Source organism: Papilio machaon, chromosome 25 (genome assembly GCF_912999745.1).
Source record: "Papilio machaon chromosome 25, ilPapMach1.1, whole genome shotgun sequence".
Classification (NCBI taxonomy): domain Eukaryota; kingdom Metazoa; phylum Arthropoda; class Insecta; order Lepidoptera; family Papilionidae; genus Papilio; species Papilio machaon.
In genome coordinates, this window is record NC_060010.1 from 3,125,279 (window position 1) to 3,142,382 (window position 17,104).

Genomic DNA, 17,104 nt, shown 5'->3' on the forward strand with positions numbered 1-17,104 from the left:
GTTCTTGTGACCGTTATCGTTGTTTTGTTAGCTAGCAATTATAATGCCGTAAAACGATTGACGAAATTTTCATTAAATTTTGACACACTATTTGAAGACGTCAAGGCGTTTACTTTTTTATAGGATAAGGAATCAAACGAGCCGCGGATCGTCTAACATTAATTGAACCGACGGCCATAGACTTCTGTAACACCAGAGAAATACATGACAGAAGAAGAACATAAGAAGATGGTTACTGGCATGTTACTTTGGTACTATTCACAGTGGTAGATTCCAGCAACAACAACATATGCTGCATGAATAGGCCGACTAGCCCGGTGAAATATCACGACCACTTAGAAGATAGGCGTGAAGTGGAAGCAATTTCGCGTACAGTCTGCTGAGTATGCGTTCCGGAGGCCTAATTTTAATCAATCATTAGGCAACGTATTTCCAATTGCGGATGTCTATGGGCAACAGTCGCTTCGGCAAATTCAGGTGGTCGCTTGCTCGTTTGCCATTATATAGTATAAAAAATATGGGTAGATTCAAAGAGGATATGTGTAAAAACGGAGTGAATTCAGATATGATTACTGATAGTAGGGGACAGACCAGGATGAAGAACTCTGGAATATAACTTTGTTTATTGTGAAGTAGCGATTACTGGATAGGGAGGATACCAAGAGTAGACTTACACGGGCCGATGGTAATGATCATGATAATAAGAAGAAATTATACAAGAGAACCTTTTTCTGCCTATGTGAACTTAATGAAGTAACATGCACACGAATGCTTTATGTAAAAGTAACCTAACTTAAAAACGTTACAAACGTAATGTTTTTAAGTTAGGTTATTTCTATATTTTCTTGCGATGAAGTAAGACGATATGATGTGAAGTGAATTGGGAAGTATATTAAATTATTTTTATTACAATTTAAAAGCGAAATAAAACTAGCATCTAAAAACATTTAAGTACCATACAAAATAATCTGATTGTCAAGTTAAAATACCTGTTTCATCTCGCCGTGCTATTGGGGTCGTCATTAGTCTGTAACAATCGTAAATATTTTTTTTATCTATGCGATGGGACATTTTTTCAAAGACCCACGTGCTCGATGACAGTTAGAGAAAAAAATAACATTAATGTAGGCCACCTTTCGCTACCCGGTGTTCACTAATTGAATATAAATTGCATAGTATTGTAGAATTAAGATACGTTATTTGTTTTAACAAAAAAATAAATAAACAAAAAACCTAATAGTCTTATGTTGGTGATAAACATGGGATGGTTTGAGAAACAAAAATGTCAAAGGCTTTTTTACATTTAAATACCTCTCTCTGTCTCTTGAAGGGAATAGAAATGTGCAATCTATAAATTTCCTTGAGACAAGTTTCTAATGACCAAACACTTGCTCACTCTCATCCCTTTAAAAAAACAGAGATAATAATATGTTTTTGTACATGTATTTTGGCAATGGAAACTCACAATCTTTTCTTTCATTAATCACAGATTATACTCATTAAAAACTTTGAGAAATTAGTAGTTTCTGCATCACACCAAATAAGTAACAAGAAATTCTAACCCGAGGTATTCCTTTTATGTAATCTTTTTTCTAAAAAAACATTGTAAACACACCACAGTAATATTCTCATAAAGCATATGTATATTTGTATACTGACATCGAATTTCATCGCATAGTATTTCTACTACACGAACACAGTGTGACAAGATAATAATGTCAATAATTTAACACAATTTTCATAAACGATCTTGTTAGCAATTACCTTTTTTGTATAATAGAGACAATAACGTAAATTAATTGAATATAAAATAATCGATTTTAATTAAAAAAATCGATTCGAAGTTATCTGATTGCAGTTCAAAAATGGAACACAAATTACTTTATTAAATCAATTTGAGACGATTAAAAAATCAGTACACTCCTGTGTTGTCGCAAAGCGAGTGGTAATAATAACTCAATTATATAAAGGGAACCTGGATTCCAATTACCAATCGTACTTTTTTCTTCCATTGAACAGATAAATAAAAAGCTAATGGGATGCGAATTGAAAATGTCAAGTAGCTATCTATTTGGACACGCCCTCATTGAAGACGGAACTTTGGAATATATACTTACTCTGTCTAACAAACATCAGTGTATATACTCTATCCTTTTCTCTTTCGACCGTTGGATTAAATATGATTTATTAATTTTATTTTTATACTTATTGATCCATCTTTTACATAAGAACTGAGAATAGACTTTCATTATTACCGTGTTCTTTTGACACTGAGCTTTCAGAACAAAACTAAGAGAAGACGGAAAAAAATAATAATTTCCAATGATTATTTTATATTTTATTTTGGTTTGTATAAAGCGTAGTGAAATTATTTATCTATATCTTATCTATATATATAAAAGAAAGTCGTGTTAGTTGCACTATTTATAACTCAAGAACGGCTGAATCGATTTAGCTGTAAATTGGTGGGCAGGTAGCTTAGAACCAGGAATAGGACATAGGATAATTTTTACCCCGTTTTCTTTTCTTTTTTATTCCGCGCGGACGGAGTCGCGGGTAAAAGCTAGTTGATAATAAACATAATTGACTTGTCATAATTTTTATAATTATTCTTAGATTAGATATACTTATTATTGTTTATATCATAACTAACTAGGCTTCAACTCATGATAGCTAACAGGAAAGATCGAAAGCAAATTTGTAAAATATTTAGTACTTGATTATTTGATCTGTCTTTGATCGTAAAGAAGGTAGGTATGAAAGGATACTCTGTTTTCGGAAGTTGTTAAAACACAGGGCAGCTTGCTAAAAACATGAAAGTTGTTAAAATGGTGACATTTTGTTGTGTTGGCAGTGTAATTGTGGCGCCGAGACGGACGCGCGCAGATGCGTGGGACAGTTTTTTTTATCAAAATATAGCTGTAAGCTTCATGCACACAATATAACTGATGACTTAGGTAAGAAATAAAGGTTTAATATTTTTTATTATTGATTATTTTAAAACATTGAAATAAGTCTGCTTTTACAGAATAGATCAAAGGACAGAGGTATACGATTTTATTAATTTTGTTTCGATAATAGCTTTTTCCCGTGACTTATTTTGAGCAGAATTAAAAAAAAAAGGGTGAAATGTATCTCATGTGTTACTCGAGACTATGTTCTAAAATCTGTGCCAAATTTCAATAAGATATGGTAAACCGTTTCGAGTTATTGAGTAAACATAGGAATAAAACGTATCCCACAGGAATAGAACACATTTCTGGGATCATAGCCTATGTATTCTTCCAGACTGTGTTCTATATCTATACCCAATTTCATCTAGCTAAATGGATTAGCCGTTCTGGAGATACTTGTAACAAGCATCCAACCATTTCGCATTTATAACATTAGTAAGATGTTTAACACTGGAACTACCGCGCACCATTATTTTAATAAGATTTTTGATATTTTAAGTACAGTACCTAAATGTAACCAAACTCGAATTAGATGATAAAACGCGGAGATGAACTAGAGCCTTACAATAAGAAAATGTTTACTTATAAAAATGGCTATAAATTTGTTTAAATTTAAAAAAAAAAAATCATTTCTTTGTATCCCAAGTCCATTGTTTTCGTGTTGATCCAACAACGGCCAGTCCCCCTATAATTCGAGGGTGCTCATTCGGGTGCAAACGCTGATTGTGACTGAGATAGTCGCACGACGGACGGACGGACGCTTTGACATTTTATATGAACACGACACCGAGACCAGTAATTTAGGAACGTTGTTGCAAACATCTTTTTCAGTTATTATAAGTCTTGCATTTATTACAAGAGACGCAGAATAAATAATTTTTTTATCCTTTAACTTATTGTCCGACTAACAAAAGGCAAGAAATTTGTAATCAGTAAACTAAACAGTTTTATCTTTTTGATGTTTCGATTCTTTTACTTTCACAGATTGTTTATCATTGTAACGTTTTCCTTGCGATCGGTCGACATAGTTATGTATAGGTACTATCTAACATCTTGGTCTTCCCTTCGATTAGATAAATTTCTATTCTATGTGGGGTCGACACACCAGGTTTTTGTCCTCCAGATTGATCTAGTATTAATTACTTTATCCATAGCTCCCTTCGTAAGGTCTAAAAACTGCAATGACGTTACGTAATACTTCTCACAGGTACCATCATCATAACAGTCGTAACCATTATTGTTATAGTAGGCGTATAAACACTTCGTAAGCCTCTAGTCGGTACTAAGTATTACATTACACGTATTAAATGCATTGTCTCGTTAGTAATGATGTTCGATGTAAATCATAATGTTATTGTTGATAACATCACAAGTACCGGTAGTACGGTAATCAGGTCTATGCGAGAAATAGCTATGTAATTGCCATGACTTTTGACTAGCGCTTATTTTACGGTCTATGCTGTTTGTAGTATAAAGGTTGCGACACATCACTATTATGGTTTTATAATGCAGTTAAAAATATGAAAACAATGCGATGTTTCTTTGTTATGTGATTTAAAAATATACAACGAATTAAACTGATATGCTTCCAATAGGAAATACAACATGACTCTATAGAATGATTCTTTTTTAGATTTAAAATATTAATTAAACGGGTTAGAAATCTTACTTTCATTACCATAATCCTATGAATATAAATATTTTTTGTAAAGAAAGATAAACACAACCAGCAATAGGCAATAGACTTACTTTGTTCTCTAGGTACTTATTTTACGGTCATTCGACACATCATTCGGCTCATTGACACTTGTACAATTTTTGATTCCTACCATTGAGGCAATAAGTTGATGAAACGGCTTAAAAAAAATATGAAGTTGACTACATAGAGAGCATTTATTATCACAAAAGTGATGCCAGCCAACGATCTATTTTTTAGGGAGTAAAAATTAAAAAAAATAAAAAAAAAATTATTGTGTAGGAGGGGCGGCAGACCCCCCGACGCTCCATGGCGATGCCCATGTATTATCGCTAGTGTATATACTTCAATCTCACTCGTTAATTATTAGAAAGCGGAAGTTAGTGCCTTCACTTGTTACCGGTCAAATCGGACGTGTAAGGAGCAACCGTCGAAACAACTTTCCTATAAAAGATGTACTGATTAAAGTTAATGTTAAATTTAAAACCTGTTTTATAATAGGGTTGATAACGAAGCTGAAGATTCTAATGGGATATTTCAAATTTAGAACAAAAATAATATTCCTGCTCAGTTTTATATTGTACTTAAATTGTTACAAGAAAACAAAAAAGTAAAGAAACAGAAAATCAATATTATCTTTACGTTACTTTACTTTTTTTATTAAGAATTAGGGTATAAGAGATAAATAAAATAAGAGTTCATAGGAGGTGTGTAAAAGTAACAGTTTTTTTAATTATTGCTTTGAGATTAAGTTAAGTAAATCTTAAGCTGTATGTAATAAATTAATAAAAATATTTCAATGAGTACTTAGGATTTAGCGTATCTGTCCGTAAATATTTTAAATATACATCTAATCTACTAAAAAATGATCATGGTTAATACTTTTTTACAACTTTTTGATACCTCAACGTGATAAAAAAATTATTCGATAACCGTTAAAATTTCACTTATTAAAGTGTTAAGAAATTACGAAATCGTTTTATCACTCGATCCGCATATTTTTCAATTACACAAAACTACAATAATTTAATCCATTAAAACACTCCAAGGCACGAATAGAAACCGTTTATATAGTACGTACTTGCCTACTGTATTCATTTACACGGCCTTATCTTCCCGCCCAGATGTTCCTAAAGTACTTACACATTTATTAATACATTTAACACGCCTTTATTCCAACACGATAAAGTCTAAATTAGCTAAACCAATTGATAGAATGATTTATCAATAATAACCATTATAATATGATCTAAGTTTATAATATGGATTACCCTGCGAGGTCGTAAATTGTGTGGTAACAAAGGGGGTGTGGTAGCTCTTGTTGGGTGGTCATTCTAGTAGGTAGAGGCGAAGTGTGAAGAAGCTAAGAGGTGTATCGTCCCCACCGTTGAGAGGCGGGGCCGGGAGGCGACGACACGGTGACCGGCGCGTTACAAGCTCGCCACGCTTCGGTACGAGCTTACGTTCGTTCGCGCTTTCCAACGCCCAGTGGAATATCGCTACTTTTTAATTTATCGTGTTAGTTGCCAGTGATTTTTAAAGTGTTTTTTTTTTAATAAAAACTTTTTGGTGTGTAAGAATGAACTGTATATGCCTATGATACTGTATTTCAAGTAGCAGTATTCTTTGCTGGTATTGTTGAAAGGTAAGTTTTTATCCACTGTTATCCAAAACATTATTTTTATTTTGTCAACCTTTAGTACTTATCTAAGAATCAGAAAACAATAAGAATAAATTAATTTATAAAGAGATGACGAGATAAACTTCCTTTTTTTGAAGTTAATGAATACAAAACTTATTATTCAAATCAACCCCTTTACAAACATTATATGCCTAGGTTTGTTTCGCCACGATTCCGCGACTTGCTGCTTTTTTAAATTTTATTTTACAGTAAAATTTGTATAGAATAAATTCCGGAGTAAGACTTTTGCTCTTAAACAAATTATTCTTATAAGTTCTTATAAGTTACGGCATTACTTGAAAAGAATGCAAAAGCAAGTAATAATAAAAAAAATAACTTTTAAATGAAAGTTTTTTTTTACATAGAATCAAAATCGTGTTCAGTGGAGGATATTTTTAAATTTTAATTTACTCTTTAATATTAATTCATATTATTCAGTGGAACAGGTAAGACATGTTTTATAACAATCAAGTTTTAAATATCATGTATCGGAAACAAGTCGGGATGAAAGAAAGACAAAAAGTTCTTCTAAATATGTCCAACAAATATATGCTGGAATAAAAGACATCAACGCGACACATCTTCATTATCAACCTGTTTCCATCATAATGTTCGTTGTCTAGCAGCTTATTTTGTGCTTAAAACCTTTTATCGAACTCCGACGGTCTTCATTTTTCTTATAAACGATGAATGTTTTATAGGCAAATCTTCTCGTCCTTTTCAATTACAGTGATAATAAAATGCTTCTTTACAAATGTTAAAGATTGGCCGAAATTCTTTTAGATATGTCTAATTAAGGCAAAATTAAAAATGTGAAGTAACAAAATGATATAGTAATTGGATCGTAAGGACGATAGAAGTGTATTTTATTTAGTTATTTCATTTTATCACACCTACCATTCAGTACAATCCAGTAATAAAAATTCCAAAGCCTATTTTCTAACAAGCCGTGTAAACCCACGGCTAGGTATACTATAACGGAGTATTAGCTATTAAGAAGACAAATTACGTTCCTTTTTTAAATCGCATTGACTTAATGACTGGTATATTTTTCTTTATAACACATAAATAGCTTAATGTACATAAAGTTAAATTTAAAATGTATTTACATAATTTGTTTTAGAATATAATATCCCTATATTTTACACACATCAGGGGTGTTTAATTCACAATTATACTAAATAAGAATATTTATCTTGAAAAAGGTGTTATATTTTCATAATGCGGGTAATTATTAAAATCTACCCCTATGCTTTTAAAAATAAAGTATCGTAATACCATCATATTAAATCTAACATCCAATAATATATAACTTTTATTTACCTTTTTTCTTATTTAATACCGCCAGATTAAATCTAACACCTTTACGTAAATCTTACTAAGATTATAAACTAGCTTTTACCCGCGACTTCGTCCGCGCGGAATAAAAAATAGAAAACGGGGTAAAAATTATCCTATGTCCTTTTCCTGGTTCTAAGCTACCTGCCCACCAATTTTCAGTCAAATCGATTCAGCCGTTCTTGAGTTATAAATAGTGTAACTAACACGACTTTCTTTTATATATATAGATATAGATGGGAAAATTTAGATGGATGGATGTTTGTGTCTCGGAAATGGTTGAACGGATCTTGACGAAATTTGACACAGATGACATAGTCTGGAAGAACACATACAAGAAATTATTCACTTTAAGTTATGCTTTCACTTAAGTTAAAACTAAGTTAGTGTATTTTAATATGTGAGACTACTTAATAATATTTACCCGTCGTGTAAATATATACCATAATAATTGTTCATGACATATATGTAAATAAAAATTTTTAGTTCCATGATAATGGAGTGATAAGATAAAAAATGTATTCCGCGATAATTTAATTGCTCATAATTCTAGTTTTTATTAACATTTATCATTCCTATAAACATCTGGTTATGTTTGACACATAACATAATAAGTGTTTAAATATAACAAAAATTTAAATGGAATAAATTACATCAATCTCCTTACATATTTTTTATTAAAATCTCACTAATATTAAAAATGCGAATGTTTGGGTGGATGGATAGATGTTTGTTTGATGGTATCTCCGGAATATAAACAAATCTTGATGAAATTTGGCACACATGTAGAACATAATCTGGAAGAACACGCATATGTGACAGATTCGCGGGCGACAGCTAGTTTTACTATAAATTGAGTACATGAGGCCATAAAAATATGAACATATAATGAACATTCTTGATGATAGATACATAAGAAGTAATTAGCAACGTTTTGTTGACTTAATTTATGTAAATAATGGGTAATTACACAATTAAAACATAGTAATTAAAAACTCAACAACTAAACGTCCAACAAAAAAATCTGCTTTTATAATACATAGTTTCAAATACGACTTATGTTACTTACTTCCGTTTCATTGTAACCTGTAAGTTTAACAATTTGATCGATTTTCGAGACCGAGATATTCGATATGTAAATACCTAAGAGAAGAGGCTTATGATTCGCTGATATATTTCTTGTAAACGTAGGTTTGTATGTCAATTTCATTGCAACAGTTAGTAATCTAAACGTATGAATCGATTTTGATGAGTCAGATGTCATTCGATCAATTCCCAGTGTGTAGAGCTACAGTCCGTCGGCCTTATTTTTTAATTTCCAACCAGATATTGCTCTGTATATATGTACATACGAGCTGTCGCTCGCGACTCCGTCCGCACGGAATTAAATAAATACTTAATAAATAGCCTATGTGTTCTTTCAGACTATATTCTACATCTGTACTAAATTTCATCAAGATCTGTTTTGCCGTTCCGAAGATACCTTCAAACAAACATCCATCCATCTAAACATTCGCATCTATATATATAAAAGAAAGTCGTGTTAGTTACACTATTTATAACTCAAGAACGGCTGAATCGATTTGACTGAAAATTTAGAACCAGGAAAAGGACATAGGATAATTTTTACCCCGTTTTCTATTTTTTATTCCGCGCGGACGGAGTCGCGGGTAAAAGCTAGTAGAAAATAAAATGGACAATGTAACAGTAATAATAAGTCTATAGTAATTTGTTGCATACAGTTTAGTTATATAACAAATACTTTAACCATTTGTTAAATTAAGTTTTTTAAATTGAATTCTTGTTATATCGATTTCGGCAATCAGATATAAAATCGATTTATGATTTTTTTTGATGTAACATATTATTTGTGAAATCTAAATACAGAATCGGCATAGATCAATCAATGATATGAAATCATTTATGTATTTATGTAACGATTGATTTTAAAAAAGAATGATGAAAGGAGGCAAAAATCTGTTTTTTTTATGTATTAGGAAATTATATTGCATTTGAATATACTGTTATTTGTTAGGGGCTTGACCTTCTTAACAAGGTAATTTAAAATTGCCTATAAAATTTAATTAAAAAATCAACTTCTTACTATAATATTAGGATGATTTGGAACATATTTATAAATAACCCCATTTTCGTACACTCAAATATTACGTAATTTGACATACAAAGACACTTAACCATGCAAATTATTGATCGCGTCAGGTTTTAAGAAAAAACAAAATAAGTCGATCAAATTACTCTCCGAGAAACATTGATTTCACTTTTGGGGAAATAATTAAACAGTGTAAGGTGAGATAATGGCGGGCATTGGTGTGAAGTCGATGTACACATTACTGCAATCGCGTGCTGCCGAGTATAATATGCCTACACACTTTTACACCCAATTTTCTCACCTTCACACTGCAGGAATATGTAATTCGGATCAGTAATTGGCTCGTTATCACCACCATAAGTGCACACCATCCCCTTCCCGCTTATTAAGTAACTTAAAGTGTGAAAGAGATGTAAAATACCGAAAATTGTCGTGAAACATGACAAAAATTATTTTGCTGTGTAATTTTTTATTTGCTTTATTGTTTTAAGTCTTATGTGAATGTATTAAGAGTTATTATATATTTTAACGTATGTAATTTTATGTTGGTGATGCTTCAGGCATCAGCTGGTCTTGGGTACCATGTCAAGTCGCTAATTTGACTGAAGAGGTGCTAAAAGTGGCTACTTACTTTGATGAGCCGTGGGGTGACGGAAAATACTGAGAATTAGTGATTTGGTAACAGCTGATGTTACAAAAAATAACGCAAAATGTTACGTAATAAACGTTTTTATATTTTCCGGTATTTTATTAAATATGTTTTATTTTTGCATTTAATACTTTCCTCTTAGTCAACATTTGTTCTTAAATTCATAGAAGGCTAAAAAAAAATAAGGAAGAAATAAAAAAATAAGCTTATTTTGGAAAATGTCCAAATCATAGATGTGAAGAATGCCTCCATGGATCACTTTATGATGCAACTAACTGTAGCCCGCGACTCTGACCGTGCGGAATTAAATAACTTAATAAGTAGTCTATGTGTTTTTCTATACTATGTTCTACATCTGTGCCAAATTTCATCAAGATCCGTTGAGCCGATCCGGAGATACTTTCAAACAAACATCCATCCATCTAAACTTTTGTATTTATAATACGAGTATTAGTAAGACTAGTCAACGTAAATGACATCAGTAGTACATTTCTTTGCGTCGTGTTTCACTACAATCACAACTGTATAAGAATAATATTGTCTTCCCTTTCATTCTCTTTGAAAAAAATAGAGAAATTCACACATAGTTCAAGTCGTAATTGATGGATTAAATTTAGATAATGATTCTTTAAAACACTAATACATAAATACATAAAACCTCTTCGTTAATTGAATGGATATTGCATAATAAAACAATAGAATCAATTTAATTTGATTAAAAAGCTAAAATTCAGAATAATTTGTTTAAATTTATCAGTAAACAAGCTTATATGTTTTCCTATAGCCCATTACATTGGCTGCAAACATTGTATCGATTACAATGTACGCATTAGAGGTGTGTAAGTCAGAACTGAACTAGCTCAAAAGTTCAGGTCCCATTGACTTGAACTGCAGCTCAACGACTAAATTGGCAGATTAAGTTTCAACGCGATGTACAATAACTATGTGGCTTTGATATCATGTGTTATGGTGACACAAAACATGCCATTAAAAGGTCTGACGACTCGGGGCTTGTTGAAAAAGACCGCGTTTTACTAGTCTTACTGCCCGGTGACACGCAGCTCGCAGCTCGCTTCTCAAAACGCAAATCAAACTACTATGCTGGTAAAAATTGAACTGAGTTGTGAGTCGGTTCACTTATCTGCTTCACACATGAAAACCACGAGGAACATTAGAAACATATGAATCATGAGCTGATCTGCAGGTCGTCATTTTATATTGAGTTACCCATGACTAGTGGGCACGTGTTAAGATGCATTGCATTTACATTAAAAACATTAAATGTCGCTTTAAAACTTTATATCGCGTTACCTGATGAGAATAATGTAACGTTGGTCATCATTATTCATGAACTTGTTACTGAATTCATAACACGGAATGAGCATGAAAGTTCTCTTAAAAAACTGCCCGCCGAAAAAGCGAAGTAATCGCTAATCGTTTGCCCATAAGCTTGCCGCTTGAATCTTTCATGATACTCTTCAACGAAGACGGCGCCATCTTCCGGCCAAGTTTTTTTACATTATATGATTTTATATATACTATGACCTTAAATGACCTTGTGTCAGTAAAAAAAAACTTCATAACGATAAAATAAGTTTAACAATAAACGAGTTATTAATAATTGTTTTGTATAAGATTTGCGAAGGACAGCTTTGCCATAAAGTGTAGCCAACTTTCAGACGTTTCAAACATTTTCATTTGATAGTATTATTTTTTATAATGCGTAATGTAAAATTCGTATTTTAGTTCAAAATATGAATAAATCTTTTACTTAGTTTTGATGAAAGAATTTCGGACAATTTAAACATCATTTTAAGCTCGACATGTGCAAGTGATGCAGAAAATGAGAGACGTCAATTACCAATTTCAAGTAATCGCTTACGTCAAAAAAATAAAGCTTCCCTCATTGTTACCAATACTAATGCAGTTACAGCATCATTCGAGACAAATCTTTAGCGATCAAAGAATATTAATCCTTATTTCATCGTGACAGAGTAGGAAATTGCGCTGGTATTATGGTAACCCGGAGGCGTTCATGAATTGATATGGTATGGGAACGATTCTCGTTGGGGAAATTGGTAATGAGGCGCTTCGGAGGGACAGAAGTCACGTGATCATCGAAGCCTGCCATACAATTACATGGTCTTAAATTAGGGACGCGTCTTCGTACAATGTTTGGCATTTTGATTTCGGTTAAGTTGCTCTGTGATTGCATTTACGTGTGGAAGTTAATAAAATAGTTACGCTTTCACAATATCCGGTTTAAATGTATTGTGGTCTATGAATAATGTTGCTAGAAGAATTGACAATAATAATTTTTATGATTTACACCAGACCAAACCAGAGAAATTTGGAGTAGGAAAGGAATAATTATATTGCTACTGAGATAAATAGATTGGCTTAATCGTTTTGTTGTTTATAAAAGAAAGGGAACATTGAAGTGATGATCGACTCAAATGGACATCCGCCAAACCGGAGGAACTACAAATACATTGCCGACCTTTGTGATAAAAACTTAGTAGTTATTTGTTTCAAAATAAGTATAATTACTATTACCAGTTTCATCGACTTCAACACCTCAAGTGGAATAGAAGCCATCACAAAATATTACACCCTGTGTATAATAAAAGAAAAGAAAACTAAACGTATTTCGCCACCAGGCCCACCTAACTCCAAGACTGTGCTATGGTGTTTGCTTTAGAAAAACACGTTAAAGTATAAACATGTAAATTTTGTTGGTCTCATTAAAATATTTCGAGCTTACACGCTTTATCAGCAAGTTTCATGCAACACGGAAATGCAAATATAACCCTGTAATGCCATTTTTCCTGACGTCCGATTTACTAATGAGTAACTTTTAACGGGAATACCTCAGGCGTGCTTAATAACTAAACGATGTTAATAAATATAGCTGATTATTGCATTATTTTAAGTTTAATCTTGATTAATGTATCGTATAAAAGTTTTATACCTAATTGATTCTATGGTCAACAAAACATAAACCTTAAAGTTACTCAACACACTAAAAACTGACTGCAGGATAGTATCAAAAACAACAATAACCGATGACTACTCTCTTTAAAGATGTATCCTCAACATTATAGTTTTCGAAAGACATAATAGGTAAAATAGCAGTATACAGTATACTGCTATTTTACCTATTATGAATTTACACAAAGGTCTGTGTTTAAAACTAGACGTCTTTTAGGTCATGTTAATAATGTATTTTTACTAACACAATTGTCTATTAAATTATTACTTTAATGGGACTTCAAAAACTCAGGAGTGAAATGGCGATAATTAGTAGCTTTACAACCTTATACGTACATATATAAGTTAACAAGTCACAAAATACGTAGGTCTTTTAAGGGTGGTCTCTCTCTGTGTGGCATATAAATGCAAATGCGCGCCCGTCGGTGTCGCTATCTCTATCTGCCGCGAACGAACACTCGCCGCACCGGCCCTCTATCACACCGTCGCGTAACCAGATTACACACCGCCTGTGGCGTTGTCTTGTAATTTCGGTGCAATTAACTTATCTGATTTGTTGAGTTCAATCGATTAAGCTTTTTTTTATTCGTTTTACCATTTGGAGAATTCAATATCCTTATTTTAATTAGTATCAGATGAAAATACTTTATGATTTAAACATACTTTATTTAACTTCTATATAGAGTTAAACCATGACAAAAACAAAAGGTATCTGACAGATTAACCTAATCTATAATAGAAAATTACATAGTTTAGTTTCTTGATATTGTTAAAACCTATCCTCAAATAACTATTTAAGAGTTCATATTGAAGAGAATATAGAATGTTCATTCAAATTTTACGTGTAACATTTATTACGCTTCGGTGTGACATGCGGCCCAGCTTCTCGCCGCGAACCAGTACGCGGGTAATGAAGATATATTTATCCGTTAATGTGTTCGAATGGCGCTCTTGTTACGGCCGCGAACCAGCTCACTCCTTATTAATTAATCCTGAGATACGCGCTAAGATAGCACTGTTAACACACCTCATTGCCATTTAAAATACTAAGAATATCATACGGTTTTAATCGAACAATCTTAAAATATTAGAAAGTGTCACACAATGTCCCTGTGTACAGTTACAGATACAAAATACAAATTAAATAATGTTTTCATATCTACAAGGGATTGGAAGAAGGAAAGTTATGAAAAATTCTTTTATATTCTCGTTCGGATTACGAGTGTAACAAACATACATACAACGACTTTTTTTTACTATGACAGTTCAAGGCTTTTTATATTACAAGTATATTTTATGGTTTGTTTTAAATGTTTATTTTAAACAGAAGAGATTTATTTGTTGATTAAGTTGATAAGTTATCTGGATTGTTCGGTGTCGGTGTAATGGGCGGTTCCGTTCTCTCTCCAACCCAAAAGATCCGCCTTCTGTTTAATCAAAATATTCATTATATCTTTATTCGAAACTTGTTTACTAAATTTGCATAAATAAAATAAATTAAACAAAAAAATAAATATAAAAATCGATATAACGAACGACTACAAAGTGACTACAAACAGGTAAATAACCAGTATGATGATCAACTAGATCTTACCGTGATTTTCTAATACATCAAAACTAGCTTAAAATATATTGTCATCCCTTTCTTTGCTTTTGGAATAACAGAGATAAAACATGGTTTTTGTATACGTATTAAGACAGTTGAAACTCACAATTATCAAATGCCATCGGATTTTGAAGATCGCAAAATATCCACAAATGTTATTTTAAAACGACTTCAAAAAGGAGAACTTTATCAATTCTTTTGTATTTTTTTATTTCGTCGCATAATTTCGCTCCTGTTATACTGTTTTTTTTTTAATTCGTTAAATAACCATGGCCGGTGTTAACGCCTACGCTATTGATCAGAAAACGTCGTAATGCGACACAAGATCTTTAATTAATTTGTTTTTCCGCGACATCAAAACCTCAACCTAACATATAATGAAACTAGTTATTTTGACCAAAGCTTAATTGCCATTAAATTAAAATAAATAAATGCTTATATATTTAACCCAGCCAGTTTGAATGTACCTGTTTGTGTCAAATTAATAACTAAGATATCGTAATAATTTTATATATAAATCATCAGTTTATAAATTTTTAATTTTTATTTATATCCACACAAGTTCAAAAACAATTTTATACAGTTAGTGTTAATATATTATAGTTTTTTTTTATGAAAAAGAAATAAAAATAACTTTTAACTTTGTTAACTTTAAGCACAGATTGATTCTATACTTTTCTCCCAAATTAAAATCAAGACGGATTGAATAAAAAAATAAAATAAAAGATATTAAGACTATAAGCATCTTTAAATTATAAAGTTTAAACACCGAAAGGTAAAAATTAAATCGAACGCCTTAAAGTGTCTAGTATAAAATTCAACAGAAAATAAAGTTAGGCAAGCAATCGCGATAACACGCTCGCCCACGGAGCTAGCGCGAAAGGACAAGTGGCTTAATTGAGAGCTGACCTGTGGGGGGTCCCTAAGGCGTCGCTTATGCTAATCAATTCAACTACTTAGTTCTTTTGTCAACAATCGCTACAGGAATCGAACTGTGCACTTTTTATACGGGTTCCGCGGCCGGAAAATGCGCCATGTAAGAATTCACTCGTTTCGAGTTATCGGAATTGTTACCAAGTTTTAGTATTTTCTTATGTCATTTACAACATGACTGTCAATACGTGATTTGGAAATGTAATGGAGGGAATTTGAGAAATATTTACTTGTTGATGGACGGTAAAGTTGAAATTAAATTAGGAAACTCTCATTAAAATTAAAAAAGCATTATTGAAATTAATGCCGTACCTTTCTCCATTTTGGAAATATTTGAAACATATTTTGCGATGGTTGTCATGAGGTATACAATGGTTAGGCATCTAAAAATTCGTGAAGTTTATACGAACTTTTTGACATTTTTTTACGGCTATGAACAAACCGATTATGTGAACAACTTTACTTACAAATTAAGCGAAGACTAACTTATTTCAAAAACTTTTAAATTCCTGATTGATTTGAGATCAATAATTTTCACTTAGTCATATATAAATATTGGAACTTTGGTATTATACGCTTAAATTATAACATCAAACAGAACCCTAACAATTAATTGGATTCTTTATTCGGTTATCTTATAAAGGCAAGCGTATAATTTAACTCTGTCGCATTCGACTTAAGATATCTCAGTAACTTCAAGCAAATGAATATTTCTCTGAAATAAATTATATTTGCATACGAAATAATATGCACCACAATTAAGCATACATTTTACCGACGAAATACATTAAAACATATTCTCATCTGTTTTTATTCAAAGAGAACGAAAGGGTTAATATTGCATTCTTCTACTTCTAGTAAAAAAAGGCACTGAAAAAATAGAATACATACATACATACCAGCAAAATATTTTGCACTAGAATCAGGAAAAAATTAAAAGTACACTACTTTATCGGTACTAGGTGAGCATAGAATTACAGAAGGTAAAGATTGTGGTGTTAATGTTTTTGTTTTGCCATCCAATGGTTAGCAATATTTGAACACGTTTTAGTCGCGTGCGTGGCGAGGCAAGCTTGATAAATTTCACGCATACTGCCGACTACAAAAAAAATATTTGCGCTTTAGCACGATACTACAGCCTTCGTT

General features: G+C 32.0%; 1 protein-coding gene across 1 annotated transcript in view; it reads left to right on the top strand.

Moving 5' to 3' along the window:
* Nucleotides 1-6,217: 6,217 nt before the first annotated feature.
* The window catches only part of LOC106716326 (paired box protein 6 homolog), a 45,245-nt gene continuing 34,358 nt past the window's right edge, over nucleotides 6,218-17,104 (top strand). Inside the window, exon 1 of the mRNA XM_014509833.2 lies at nucleotides 6,218-6,295. The gene's annotated coding sequence lies outside the window, so the exon portion shown is untranslated. The remainder of the gene's footprint in view (nucleotides 6,296-17,104) is intronic.